Source organism: Apium graveolens, chromosome 5, assembly GCF_009905375.1.
Source record: "Apium graveolens cultivar Ventura chromosome 5, ASM990537v1, whole genome shotgun sequence".
In the NCBI taxonomy this organism is placed as follows: domain Eukaryota; kingdom Viridiplantae; phylum Streptophyta; class Magnoliopsida; order Apiales; family Apiaceae; genus Apium; species Apium graveolens.
In genome coordinates, this window is record NC_133651.1 from 205,720,841 (window position 1) to 205,731,266 (window position 10,426).

At 36.2% G+C, this 10,426-nt stretch overlaps 1 non-coding gene across 1 annotated transcript; it reads left to right on the forward strand.

Annotated features, from left to right (window-relative positions):
• Nucleotides 1-4,236: 4,236 nt before the first annotated feature.
• Nucleotides 4,237-4,343, forward strand: LOC141662251 (small nucleolar RNA R71). Its single transcript, XR_012550374.1, has one exon. It is a non-coding gene; the product is annotated as a small nucleolar RNA R71 (small nucleolar RNA).
• The last annotated feature ends 6,083 nt before the right edge of the window (nucleotides 4,344-10,426 follow it).

The window sequence follows — 10,426 nt, forward strand, 5'->3', positions numbered from 1 at the left end:
TCATTCGAGGACTTATGACTCCGATTAATTACTAATTATTATTCTTTATTTTATTAAGGAATAATGTGACGATAATCAAACTCCCTTTTGATTATTCAAATAAAGATAGTACTTTCGTATAAGTATATCTTTGGTTATTTAATATTCATTGCAAGTATAAGTTTTAAAACTTCTACTTCAATTATTTTTATAAAAATTATTCTTTATGAGAATATTATTTAAATAATAATATTCAGATATTTTCTAATATATTGGGACTGATTTATTTCATTAAATCAGCATTACTCCAAACACTCTTTAAAGTGTTTTCGAGTCTTCAAAATGATTTTTTAAAGGTTAGGGCGGATCCCAAAACTCATTTTTATATTTAAGATCTTCCTTTTAAAGGGGATTTAAATATTCACACAAAACCGGAGGGATCCGGCTCTGTGGGGTGTTTTATATTCGCAACAAGGTTGATGTTTTGATAAAAGAGTTTTTGATTACTTACCCAACACTCGGGAAGTAAAATTCTTGGAACAAGTTAATCCATTAACAGGCATCGCCTGGGAAATATTGGTGAGTTTTCCTTTCCAACTAGATACGACTTCTTGGTGGAGCCGTATCAACAAGTTTCTACGTGGGGAAAGGGGGGACGAGCTTTATGTTTCAGAGTCATGGATTTCATCTGAACTAGGAGTGGCTTAAGTGGTCGAGTGGCGCCGGCCCAGCCCTATTATATTGGCCCAAATGGCCTGGAAGTTCCGCTAAGACGGTACATTCCTTAGGAGTCCAGTGTTCGGTTGACAAGTAAATCCGACAGGTTCTCCTCTACATGTAGAAAATGGTGGGGTTGCACTACTACGACTGATCATCGTAAGTGGTCTTCCTGGCGCGGCAAACTCCCGTAATGAGTTCATCATCCAATTGGATATTTCTGCAACACTACCCAGAGCACTTCGATAGAAAGGCTACGGTTGGGCGATTGTTGAGTGTTGGCAGGGTCGAGTTTTCAAAATGATGTTTGCATCAAATGAAGTATCTCGTAACTTCATTTTATTTTTATGATATTTTAAAGATTGATTCTATACAAGTTTTGTCTTGTAGCTTAATCTATGGGAGGAACTATTTATACATTGAACGGTGGTAGTTCAAGTAGTATTCAGAAAAGATATAAGTATATTGGAGTATCTTGTAACTTCATCTTTTAAACTTATATCTAGTAAATGATTATCTTGTGCATGTCAAAGATTTTCAGAAAAACGTTGAGACAAGGTTAGATATATGAGATCACCTTGCAACGATATTTTTATACAGTTATAAACTGGAACTTTGTGTATATTATACATGTTAGAGGATTTCAAAGATTGTGAAAAGTATATGTATATATATATACTGAATATTTTGCGACTTGGTCGCATTAAGATATCAGCTTGGTTCATTTCTTCTTGACCAAGACTTTCATGAGTACTATGAGAATGCTCATATATTGTTAATTATTATACATATTATTTTGGTGGGCTTGTTGCTCACCCTCGCTTTCTTCTTTCATCACACAACATCAGATAGACAAGATGAACAGGATCAAGCTCCCAATTCGCGAGCGGATAGGAAACGTTCCGTAGTTTCCTGTAGGCGTTGATGCCATTGTAGCTGAGGTAGGATCTACCAATAGGCTAGGCTTTCAACTCTTGATGTACCAGACTTATGTATATTTATGAATTGTAATAATGGCAAGGAAAATGTAAATTTATTCAAAAACCCTTTTAAGTTGTATTGGCATATAATTGTGGAATAAAACGACTTGTGATTATTTTTGGATATTCATCTCTGAGACTATAACTTGTGGTGTGTGTGTTTATTGTGGGGTCACAGTACAGAGTAGTTGATTATTTATTAAGATTGGGTGTTATTGAGGGAAATGGAACTCGTGACAACCCGGATCCCCGACCCCGGATTTGGGGGTGTTACATTTGGGGTATGAGAAGAGTTTGGCCAAGCTTGGACAGTTGAAAAGGGCACATATGAGGAAGGAATGGAGCTTTTTCTTCGACTGCATCACTAAGGCATTCGCCAATAAGTGTTCCAACTTTGATGCCATTCCAATTATGAGTCAACACATCGGGTATGCTATTATTCACTAAACTCATTTTGATTTTGCAAGTGTTGTGCTAGGTTTTATAGGGGATAAAATAACAGAAGATAGAAATGTAGTGTACTTTTCTAGGTTCTGTCAGCTTATATATAACTTCTGTTGTGCTGATGAACCCCAACCTACCACTGACTTAATTCCACCCTTTATGCTTGCAAAACGGGCTTTTAATGACTTAGTAAATGCTGACCTTAAGAAAAAGGTGGTTAGACCCTTACAGATACCTCAGTCTGTAAAACAGATCCTGGTAAATGCTGATCCTCAAACCTACATATCTGTTTACCCTGATGTTTAACCCACCAGCACAACCCAGACAGCACAACAACCATCAGAACATACCACATATACACCTCAACCTACTCAACCCTCTATCAGAACATATCTCAAACCTTCACAGATATCTCAACCTTCATCATCAGCACATACTGTGAGGCCTTCATCTTCAAAGCCCAAGAGGACAAAGACTGTACCTCAGACTCAACAGAAGAGAAGGAGGATTGTTCTGAGAGATGAGTTAGACAGTGAGGAACAGGTTCCCTGTGTCAGAACCTGTTGTCAAAGAAGCTGAGAAGGTCTCTTCTCAGAAGGATATTGGAATTGGGGGTTCTAAGCTTCTCAAAAGGCTTAGAAGGATGTATTCTGATGAAACTCTCAAGGAATCTCCACCTTCAAAGAGATACAAGAAACATAGAGCACAAAGGTATAGGGCTGAGTCAGTTTTAGAGGATGAAGAAGCAGCAGCTAAGGAAAGAGATCATGAATCTTTGATCTCAAAAGAGCCAGAATTTGCTGAAGCTACTGCTTCTACACCTCCATTGTCACCAACTCAGGAAACTGCTCAAGATAAAGTATCTACACCACCTGTGTCTCCTGTAAATGAACCAGTATCTACTGCAGACCCAGGCACAAGTGCTGAGATTGATATTCACAACCTAATTGTGCCTGAGGTTCTCTACTTAGAAGCTCCACCAGCTCCAATCAATCCATCAACAACACCAATTCCTGATGCTAATGAAACTCCAGAATTGTCTACAACACCTTATCTGCATCTAGACATTGAAGATCAGACTATAGGTGAGCATCATAATATGGCTGTTGATCAGAACATGGAAGCATATCAGCACTTAGAGGATGATGTTGAAGCCTCCATAGCCTCTAATACTGTTCTTTTATCAGAAAATGTTGACTCTGTAAGTTCTAATGCTGCAAATGCTAATAATACTGGTGATGTTGCTACAAATGCAGATGTTGATGAAGTTGGTCCTTCTGGCCATTCACCTCTACAAGCTCCTTTAAAAGCTGAACTAGTTAAAAAGTTTATTAGAGGAGATGCACTAGTACCTTAGAGTGAAACTCCTAGAGGATAGGAGTGGACTAAGGAATAAAACTCAGTCAGTTTTATTCCTTCTGAAAAGATTCTTGCCGATCACTTGGCAAAAGCTGATGAGATGCTAGTTAATGATGATTTCAAAACACAGCTGAGAGTTACTGCTTTGAGTACTAGACATCTTCAAGGTCAACACTCAACAACTCATGCCAAGGTAGCTACTGAAGTTGAAGTTGTTGTCTAGGGGCATATTGCGGTTGTTGAAAACCAGGAGGGTTATACTGATTTGTTGTGTATGGCTGATAAGATTGTTGCACTGCATTCTGATTGTTGCTCCAGCTGAAGTTAGGATGATTGCGGTTATTGGGATGATATGTGGTTGGAGCTTATTGTTGTGATCTCTGAAAGTTGCTCACAAATTGAGCTGATTCGCTAGAAATAGCACACTGCTCAGTTTCATGTGCCCCCACACAAAGCTCACAAACACTAGTGATTTGATTAACTCCATAATTAGCCAAAGAGTCCACTTTCATCGTCAAAGCTGGAAGTTGAGCAGCTATAGCAGTAGCTGTACCCACTTCCCAAATTCCTGCGACCTTGCCTTGTAACATTCTTTTCGTAGGATTCTAGTATTCATTAGCTGTCATGAGCTCAATCAACTCATAAGCTTCATTATAGTTTTTTGGCCCATATGGCTCCACCAGATGCTGCATCGAGTGTAGGTCTAGACTGAGTGCCCAAACCATTATAGAAACAGTTTATAATCATCCAATCAGGCATGCCATGGTGGGGGAACTTCATTAGCATCTCTTTATATCGATCCCAAGCCTCACATAGAGATTCTCCAGTTTGTTGTGCAAACTGAGTAAGAGCATTCCTAATTGCAACAATCTTCGCCATGGGAAAGAATTTAGGGAGAAACTTTTGAGCAAGATCCTCCCATTTGGTGATAGACCCTGGCGGTAGAGAATGTAACCAGCACTTTGCTTTATCCCTCAGAGAAAATGGGAAGAGTCACAGCTTGATAGCATCTTCAGTCACCCCATTGAACTTGAAAGTGTCGCAGATCTTGATGAAATCCCTGATGTGCATGTTGGGGTCTTCTATAGGAGAACCCCCAAACTAAACTGAGTTATGTATCATCTGAATCGTGCTAGACTTGATCTCAAAAGTGTTAGCCGAGATGGTTGGTCTGATGATGCTTGACTGAATACCATTGATCTTAGACTGTGAATAGTCCATCAAAGCCTTAGGAATTTCTTCTTGATCTCCCATCTCTATTGAAGTTGGTTCCTCAACTTATTCTTCTTCTACTACTTTCTCTTCATCCTCAAAAACTTCCCTTCGAATCACTACAGCTTCCTCCTCAGCTTGATCCAGAGTTCTCTTACGAGCCCGCGAATGCGTACGCATACACGCTTGCTAGAGTACCTGAAACACGACAAGGAAAATAGTAGGTAAGTAACAATGTTCGAGTCAATGAACTTTAACGATTACTGATGACAAACACATAAAAAAAAGTTAACACTGAGTCCCCGGCAGCGGCGCCAAAAACTTGTACTAATAATTCACGCAAGTATACGCGATCGCAAGTAATATCGAATTATTTCTAGTTCGTTCCCACAGAGACTGGTTAGATTAAATTTGTGATTTATGCGCTTATGCAACAATGATATGGCTATTATTCAATGCTAAGACGAATAAAAATTTAGGTTTTGATTATACTATGATTAGCTATTGAGAATTATACTGGAGAACATAAACTAAGAGATTAAAGAGATGTGAATAATATATGACACACACATGGGATTCTAACTTCATTAAATACTTCATTCAATAGCTTTATTGATATTAACCTTAACATGTAATGGTGATGACACTAATCAGACAACACGAAACTGCTAAATGCCAACTTTCGTTGCACGAATAATATGCTGCCAGACATCCACAAAAGAGATAGAAGCTGAACAGACACCAATTATATTGAGACCCTATATGTCTATAAAATTTGACAACATAATGGTTTAATGCATAAGTTATCAATTGTGATTACATAGGGCAAGTAAGATGGTTAAAATTACCTACGAATCATGCATAACAATGACACATGAACCTATGCTAGCATGGCAAGTTCTAAATCCTTAAATTCACTGTCGCTTCATTAAGAATTAACATGCTATCTTATAAGTTTGCGACGCTCATAAGATGAATAAGCACAACCAAGACTAGGTTATCATACAATCACCACACACCAAGGAATCGAAACAAATTAACTAAATAAACCCGCTAGAACTCCACGATAACGATTAGCCCATAACCGGACTCATCATCAACGTGGGTTCTGATGAAAGCATGGTATAATAAATGTAGTCTTTATAAAACAAATAATAAACCAAGTACGAAATGAGAGTATAGGTTCAAGAATAAGAAAACTAGCATCCAAAGTTACAACTTAGAACAAAAAATCACAAGTATAAACTAGGTCTTCTTCGCCTTCGTTGAATTATGCTAAACGGTCTTCTTACGCCTTCTCCTTGTGCTCTGGTACGTCTCCTTATGAAAAATGACCTTTATTTATATATATAGCAGCCCATTCATAGTAAAAATCCTCCAATCAGAAGCCCAATAGAATCAGAATTTAAATTGCCCGACCCGGCGCGGCCGCGCACTTGATTAGCATGGGCACACTGTGTCTCTGTACTTTGGGCCTTCTGGAAAAAATTCCTTTTTTTTCTTTTCTTGCTGTAATGAGTTGGTCTTTACGAGCTTTATTCCTTGGACACCATCCTAACACCATATTAGCATCAAATCAATACTAATTCACCTAAATTCCGGGTTAATGCCTGAAATGCAAAAACACTAGAAAACACATTAAAACACCAACTTGAGTACAAATACACCAATTCAAAGCTTAATGGAGCGTTATAAAGTGTCATAAATGTCACTCAACAGTTATTAGGCGCAGTAACACATATATGCTTCTTAAAAGTTGTGCATTATTAACTACAATTACGCAGAATATGTGCCACTAATAATTTCATCCAATTAAAACATGCCATGTGTATTATTGTCTTACTGTCTTAGACTGATACCATCAGTACCTGATAAACTATTCACATTCATATTATACACACAATATACACAAACTGCTCATCTTCATCTCTCTCTCTCACTGCAAATTTTTCGAACCCAGGTTTTTCATCTTAAAACCCTAGTTTTTAAATGGCCACTATTGATTATGTCTCCACTTTCTCTGTTGTTAAGTGTGTGTTTAATCACAAGACTTTCTCTGCTGCAAACTTTAAAGCCCCTTTGCATCAAACTGGCATTCCTGATGATTTCAGAATGATTCAAGACTTTTTAGCCCAAAGTGATATTGGGTATTGCTCTCACTGCTCCATCTAGAATCTGGTTTAAACAGGTTATGCGGATTTGGGAGAATTCAAATTTCGATGCTGAAAAAGGGGTCATTATGTTCACTTACAAAAACAAGGAATATGAGATTAATGCTAATGTAGTTGAGGAAGCTCTGAAATTGCCTGCATTAAATGGTTGGACAACTGTTGTAACTCCTAATATAACTCTTTTTGAATGGGTCAAAGAGATTGGCCATAGCACTGAGTTCAGTAAGGCCAAGGAGATGTTCAGAACAAAGCTACGAAAAGAATGGAATTTCTATTTTGATTGCATAAGCAGAACTTTTCTGAATAAGGTATCTAACTTTGATGCCCTTCCATTATCTTTACTGCAGATAGGTTATTCATTTTTATATGGTCATGTTTTTTATTATGGTAACACTATCATGCAATTCCTAATAGCTAGCTTAGTGATAAAGATGGTGGTGTTGGTTACACTAGGTTTTTACAATTGATATTTACATATCTTTTGCCTGATGTCAGTTTTGAAAAAGATGAATTATTGATGATTTTTCAAATCAATTCCAAATCTCTGATTGATTTAGCTAAAAGGAAGGATAGTTTCAGAAGGAGTACAAATTTTCCAAGGGAAATGTGGGTATTTTGTCTAACAAAATGCCTTACAGATATTCAAATTCATACAATTTGGAACATGACACATCCCACCCTGTTTCTAACCCAATTGTTTCTTCTTCACCCACCAAATCTAAACACAATATCACCTCTGATTCTTCTCAAAAGGAATCAGTTGTAAAATCAAAACTAATAGCTAAGACTGATGTGTCTGAGAGAAAATCAGGTCCAAAGGTTGGTTCACCTTCACCTAACTCATTGGACAAACAAGGTAGAGCAAGGAAGAAGCATGTACCACCACCAACTAGTACTATAAAGGGTGTGAAAAGAAGGACTACAACTTGTGTTAAGTTGGTAGATGAGACATCAGATACTGACAGTGATGGCCCTATTGTTTTTAAGTTGCGTATTAGAGCAGTGGAGGTTACTGGTGCTACTACAAAGGAAGAAACATCTGACATTGTAGCTGCTAGTCATGTGCCAAAGAAACGAAGACTAGTTAAATCTGCTGACAAAGCTCAGGCTAAGAAACAAAAATATGGTTTGGATGTTCTAGCTCAAGTTGCTCTTGGTTAGAAAACTGGAATTCCTGATAAATCTCCATCAGTTCCTGATCAAGCATAGTCAATTCCTGATGAAGTCATTACAATTCCTGATTAGTCAATTCCTGACTCCTCACTAGAAAAATTTATTGAAGTTTCTTATGAATGGGTGAGGGAATTAGCTAAGGAAGTTGGACTGGATGCTTCTCCAAAAACAAAAGTTATAGACACTACAGTGTATGTCAAAAAATAGTCCAAGCTTCTCCATAGAAGGGGTACAGTACACAAGAACCATATTCTCAAAGTGAAGATGCAACTGTTAATGCCTCTGCTACACAAGAACCAACCACTCAAAGTGTGGGTAAAAGCACTGATAATCAACAGGCTATTCCTGATACTACCCAAGGATACATGTTTCTGTGGATATTGACATTCAAACTACTGTAGAGGAAAGGAAAGCTCATCAGAAGCATATTGCTCAATTGGATGTTATCATTATGAAGGGTTTCGAGCATATTAACGCAACAGAAATGATGTAAAATTAAATTAAAATAAGAATAAAATCGAAACCCTATGTAAGATCCATGAGAAAATAGATATTTAATTTGTAGTAAGAATCTTTATCTTAAAGAAGCTTTAAGAGTTCATTAATGGAGTTCCAAATCTTTTTGGATCACCACGTATCCCGCTCTTTGATCTACGCTCTACGGTATCCACACGAACATTTTTCTTGAAGGATTGATGTGTACTAGCTCCCGAAAACTCCATCTCTACCACTCTTCCTCTTTCTCCTTGAACGGCTAGGGTTTTGTAAACCATGTATCATTATATATAAATCAGCCCTCAAAGTGTTTATATAGAGAGAAGAATGAGTTTTCTACATATAATCTAATTATAATTAATACTAATCTGAAATCCCAAATTATTATTTACTTAAGTCACACTTAATTAATTAATAACTTATTTCGGAATTAGTTAAGTAATTTCTCTATTTTATTTATTTAATTACTTAAGTCATACTTAATTAATATCATAAATAAAATAAATTACTTATTTAATTTAAATTCATAATTTAAATTATTTCTTCTTCAAGCGTTCTTTGTGTGTGACCATGTAGGTTATTATTAAGTTGGTAATAATTTCAATATTTCATATTAAAATATAAATAATAAGTGGTATCTAGTTTTACATCATTGCTACCCAAGTAATAATAATTAAATAGGTGATTCGATTTAAACCTTTCATGATAATGTATAATGTAATATAATCCATTTAACCAAATATTATAGATTATACTAGAAGCATGTAATGTGTCATCCTCATTATAGTTTAATCCAAGTTTCCTTGATCAATGAGTAGACTATCATATCAAATCAACTTTTGAGGGTGGCCAGGTATTTCATAGTCTAGCTCACACAAGAGGCCAATAATAACACTCCTAAAATAGGAGGGTTAAATTCCATCTAGATTATTCATATTTCTCATATAATTCATAATATACCCGAAACACACTTTTACAATTACCCGGTCAAAGGTAACTTTTAATGTAATCAAAGTACATTAATTCTCATTTAAAAATATAATGATGTAAATTTCAAGTCGAAGGACCATTACATCATTATCACATTGAGAATTACTTATGACTCAATAGAATCTCGCATTGGGTCTATCCAACACCATGTACATTTACATCTGCATGTGTTTTTGAATATAGTATCACCATACCTATGATCAATGAGATGTGATCATCAGTCAACAAACCCACCAGTTTTAATTCATTATAATTGTCTTTTAATAATAATACTCGATTAGGGACCTTTAAGAATATTGATACTATTCCCATAATCTCATTTATAAGTCACGTACTTAGAGATATAAATTCCATATCATATTCCAAGGATATTAATTAATTTAACATTTATATCACAGTAAATTAAGAATTAATATATTATAAAAGGAATAATCGATAGAACATAAATATTAATAATCCAAATGTCTTAAACTAAAACATTATAATGTTGTCTCTAAGGCACAAACACTAACACATTAATGATCCCATCTTTGAGTTAAACAAACAAGAACCTTCAGCTCAAAGGATTGAAGAAGCTTCTGAACCTCAAGTCCCACAAGAACCAATAGTTCAAATAACTGTTACACACTTAGCATCAAATCCTGACATGCAATCAATTCTTGACAAGCAGCCAATTCCTGACACAAGGTCAGTTCCCGATGCAGCTGTTCCTGACTCTACAAATCCTAATGTACTAGTCACTACTAAGGATAGCACTTGGGCCATCTTGGTACCTCCACTTACTGCAATACCAGTGGACTCTAACACTAAAGGTACTATTCTTTCTAAATCTACTTTATCTGCTTGCATGATTATAAACAGACCTGTTGATAGAAATTCCTTTATTTATATGACTATAGACCACTC